The sequence below is a fragment of the Somniosus microcephalus genome, chromosome 14 (assembly GCF_052327205.1).
Source record: "Somniosus microcephalus isolate GS21.2 chromosome 14, FLI_Smic_1.0, whole genome shotgun sequence".
NCBI lineage: Eukaryota > Metazoa > Chordata > Chondrichthyes > Squaliformes > Somniosidae > Somniosus > Somniosus microcephalus.
Window position 1 is genome coordinate 36005278 of NC_141000.1, and position 5071 is coordinate 36010348.

Here is a 5071-nt window from a genome sequence, read left to right on the forward strand (position 1 = left end):
TCATTCGTCAAACTCCCTTTAGTCTTGATTTTTTCTTGTGCATTTAACAGTGGGACTATGCTTCCTGTGAATTTATAAAACCAATTTAATGTAAAATAAACTCGCACAATGATCCTAATACCATAAAATCGCAGATATGATGTGCCCAATCAAACGTATACTCAAATGGATATGAATTCTGCCAAATAATTCCCTTATCTTGGAGTTTAACTTTTTCTATTGCACTTTGTATTATATATAGCTCAATACGATCGCCTCTCATACTCCTCCCTAACTTGCCTTCATAGCTCGGTCCTCTGTCACTGATCTCCGTGCCCCGTTTGCTTGGTTGAGTGCTTTTGTACAATGACTGGACATGGTGAGTGTTGAGCCTACTATCATTCCCCCATCTTTTTCAGCCTCTCCCTTCGTTGGTTCAACATTCAGTAAATATGTGCACTACATTTCCTATTCTTTTTAAATTATTCATTCTTGAAATGCTATTACCCATCCCTAATTACCCATCCCTAATTGCCCTTGAGAAGGTGGTGATGAGCCGCCTTCTTGAACCGCTGCAGTTCATGTGGTGAAGGTACTCCCACAGTGCTGTTAGGGAGGGAGTTCCAGGATGTTGACCCAGCGACGATGAAGGAATGGCGATATACGTCCAAGAGTGGATGGTGTGTGACTTGGAGGGGAACTTGGAGGTGATGGTGTTCCCATGCACATTGTCCTAGGTGGTAGAGGTTGCGGGTTTAGGAGGTGCTGTCGAAGAAGCCTTGGTGAGTTGCACCCTGTAGGTAGTCCAGGGTGCGCCAGTGGTGGAGGGAGTGAATGTTTAAAGTGGTGGATGGGGTAGTGGTCAAGCGGACTATCTTGTCCTGGATGCTGTCGAGCTTCTTGAATGTTGTTGTTGCTGTACCCATCCAGGCAAGTGGACAGTGTTCCATCACACTCCTGGCTTGTGCATTGTAGGTGGTGGAGATGTTTTGGGGAGTCAGGAGGTGAGTCACTCACCACAAAATACCCAGCCTCTGGCCTGCTCTTGTAGCCACAGTATCTATGCGGTTGGTCCAGTTCAGTTTCTGGTGACCCCCAGGATGATGATGGTGGGGGGGATTCAGCGATGGTAATGCTGCTGAATGGCAAAGGGAGGTGGTCAGACTCTCTCTTGTTGGACTTCAAGTGCTAAAAATACAAATCACTTATTAGACTAGTGGGATGCCGCAAGGATCAGTGTTGGGGCATCAGTTATACATTCCTTTCTGGCGCAAAACACAAAAGGAAAAGTGGCCCAACCATGGCTAAAAAAAGAAATTAAGGATAGTATTAGATCCAAAGAGGAGTCATATAAAGTTGCCAGAAAAAGTAGCAAGCCTGAGGATTGGGAGCAGTTTAGAGTTCAGCAAAAAAGGACAAAGGGACAAAGGGGCGGCACGGTGGCATAGTGGTTAGCACTGTTGCCTCACAGCGCCAGGGACCCGGGTTCGAATCCGGCCTCGGGTGACTGTCTGTGTGGAGTTTGCACATTCTCCCCGTGTTTGCGTGGGTTTTCTCCGGGTGCTCCGGTTTCCTCCCACAGTCCAAAGATGTGCAGGTTAGGTTGATTGGCTATGATAAATTGACCCTTAGTGTTAGGGGGATTAAATACGTGGGGTTACGGGGATAGGGTGGGATATGTGTTGGTGCAGGGGTTACGGGGATCGGGTGGAATATGTGTCGGTGCAGGCTCGATGGGCCAAAATGGCCTTTATCTGCACTGTGGGGTTTCTGTGATTCTGTGATTAAGAGGGGAAAAATAGAGTATGAGAGTAAACTTGCAAGGAACATAAAAGCGGATTGTAAAAGCTTCTACAAGTATGTAAAAAGAAAAAGATTAGTGAAGTTAGAAATGGGAGAATTTATAATGGGGAACAAGGAAATGGCAGAACAATTAAACAAATACTTTGGTTCTGTCTTCACAGAAGAGGACACAAATAACTTCCCAGAAATGCTAGGGAACCAAGGGTCTAGTGAGAAGGAGGAATTAAAGGAAATAAGTATTAGTAAAAAAACAGTGCTGGAGAAATTAATGGGATTGAAAGCTTATAAATCCCCAGGGCCTGATAATCTGCATCCCAGAGTACTAAAAGAGGTAGCCATGGAAATAGTGGATGTATTGGTTGTCATCTTCCAAAATTCTATAGATTATGGAACAGTTCCTGCAGATTGGAGGGTGGCAAATGTAACCCCACTATTTAAAAAAGGAGGGAGAGAGAAAACAGGGAACTACAGATTGGCTAGCCTAACATCGGCAGTAGGGAAAATGCTAGAGTCTATTATAAAGGATGTGATAATAGGACACTTAGAAAATATCAACAGGATTAGACAAAGTCAACATGGATTTATGAAAGGGAAATCGTGTTTGACAAATCTACTGGAGTTTTTTGAGGATGTAACTGGTAGAATAGATAAGGGAGAACCAGTGGATGTGGTGTATTTGGATTTTCAGAAGGCCTTTGATAAAGTCCCACAGAAGGGGTTAGTGTGCAAAATTAAAGCACATGGGATTGGGGGTAATATACTGGCATGGATTGAAAATTGGTTAACCGACAGGAAACAGAGAGTAGGAATAAATGGGTCTTTTTCCGGGTGGCAGGCGGTGACTAGTGGGGTACCACAGGGATCAGTGCTTGGGCCCCAGCTATTCACAATATATATCAATGATTTGGATGAGGGAACTAAATGTAATATTTCCAAGTTTGTTGACGACACAAAACTAGGTGGGATTGTGAGTTGTGAGGAGGATGAAAAGAGGCTTCAAGGCGACTTAGACAAGTTGAGTGAGTGGGCAAATACATGGCAGATGCAGTATAACGTGGATAAATGTGAAGTTATCCACTTCGGTAGGAAAAACAGAAAGGCAGCGTATTATTTAAATGGTGATAGATTGGGAAATGCTGATGTACAAAGGGACACCTTTACCCCAGTCACTGAAAGCAAACATGCAGGTGCAGCAAGCAGTTAGGAAGGCAAATGGTATGTTGGCCTTCATTGCAAGAGGATTTGAGTACAGGAGCAAGGATGTCTTACTACAGTTGTACAGGGCCTTGATGGGACCACACCTGGAGTACTGTGTGCAGTTTTGGTCTCCTTACCTAAGAAAGGATATACTTGCCATAGAGGGAGTGCAGCGAAAGTTTACCAGACTGATTCCTGGGATGGCAGGACTGTCATATGAGAAGAGATTGGGTCGACTAGGCTTGTATTCACAAGAGTTTAGAAGAATGAGAGGGGATCTCATTGAAACGTATAAAATTCTGACAGGGCTAGACAGACTGGATGCAGAAAGGATGTTTTCCATGGCTGGGGTGTCTAAAACAAGGGGTTACAGTTTCAGGATACGGGGTAGGACATTTAGGACTGAGATGAGGAGAAATTTCTTCACTCAGAGGGTGGTAAACCTGTGGAATTCTCTACCACAGAAAGCTGTGGAGGCCAAGTCACTGAATATATTTAAGAAGGAGATAGATAGATTTCTAGACACAAAAGGCATCAAAGGGTATGGGGAGTGAGCGGGAATATGGTATTGAGATAGAGGATCAGCCATGAATGGTGGAGCAGGCTCGAAGGGCCGAATGGCTTAATCCTGCTCCTATTTTTCTATGTTTCTTTCTATGTTTCTATTTACAATCTATATTAATGACCGAGGTGAAGGGACCGATTGTAATGTATCCAAGTTTGCTGATGATACAAAGCTAGGTGGGACAGTAAGCTGTGAGGAGAACACAGAGTCTGCAAAGGGTCAGTGAGTGGGCAGTAAGGTGGCAGATGGAGTATAATGTAGGGAACCGTGAGGTTATTCACTTTGGTAGGAAGAATAGAAAAACAGAATATTTTTTAAATGGTGAGAAACTTTCAAATGTTGCCATTCAGAGAGATTTGGGTGTCCTTGTGCAAGAAACACAGAAAGCTAGCATGCAGGTACAGCAAGCAACAAGGAAGGCAAATGGCATGTTGGCCTTTATTGCAATGGAGTATAAGGGTAAGGAAGTCTTGCTACAATTGTACAGGGCCTTGGTGAGACCACACCTGGAGTACTGTGCACAGTTTTGGTCTCCTTATCTAAGGAAGGATATACTTGCCTTGGAGGCGGTGCAACGAAGGTTCACTAGATTGATTCCTGGGATGAGAGGGCTGTCCTATGATGAGAGATTGTGTAGAATGGGCCTATACTCTCTGGAGTTTAGAAGAATGAGAGGTGATCTCATTGAAACATACAAGATTCTGAAGGGGATTGACAGGGTAGATGCTGAGAGGTTGTTTCCCCTGGCTGGAGTGTCTAGAACTAGGGGGCATAGTCTCAGGATAAGGGGTCAGCCATTTAAGACCGAGATGAGGAGGAATTTCTTCACTCAGAGGGTTGTGAATCTTTGGAATTCTCTGCCCCAGAGGGCTGTGGATGCTGAGTCTTTGAGTATATTCACAGCTGAGATCGAGAGAGTTTTGGACTCTAGGGGAATCAAGGGATAACTCAGCTCAGATTGGGCCACAAACCGGGGAGTATACTATTGAGAAATTGATGGAGCTGTCACCCAAACCTAACATGATACGCCCACAAATAGGAAGCCTAATTCATCCTACCAGATTATATGTACAACATTTAAGGAGACAATCAAAGGCAGTTTTTGGCCTATGTTTTCTATTCACCACAACACACAGGGTCCCAGGACTGGGTGGTCCAGTGGTTTGGCATATTGACTTTCATTTCTGGAATCTGGATTTGAATCCAGCACTGACTAATCTCATGAAAGTCTCTGCTGGCTCTCACAATCCTATTCGAAATCTGTTTGGACATATCTCAATTCAGTTTCCATTTAACCCATGTTCTATCTGATTGTGAGACAGTGGGGGGAATTTTAACCTCCAAGAACGAGTTGGTTGGGGGCTGATGGGGGGCGGGGGCTAAAATATTTGAATTTTCAATTGGGAGCACAACCCATCTCCTGGAACTAACAGAAGTGCGTTTGGAAGTCGACGAGAAACCTACTTGCTGAAGTCGTGGATTTAATAATTGCAGGCGGGCGCATAGATATTGCTGCAATTAATGTAT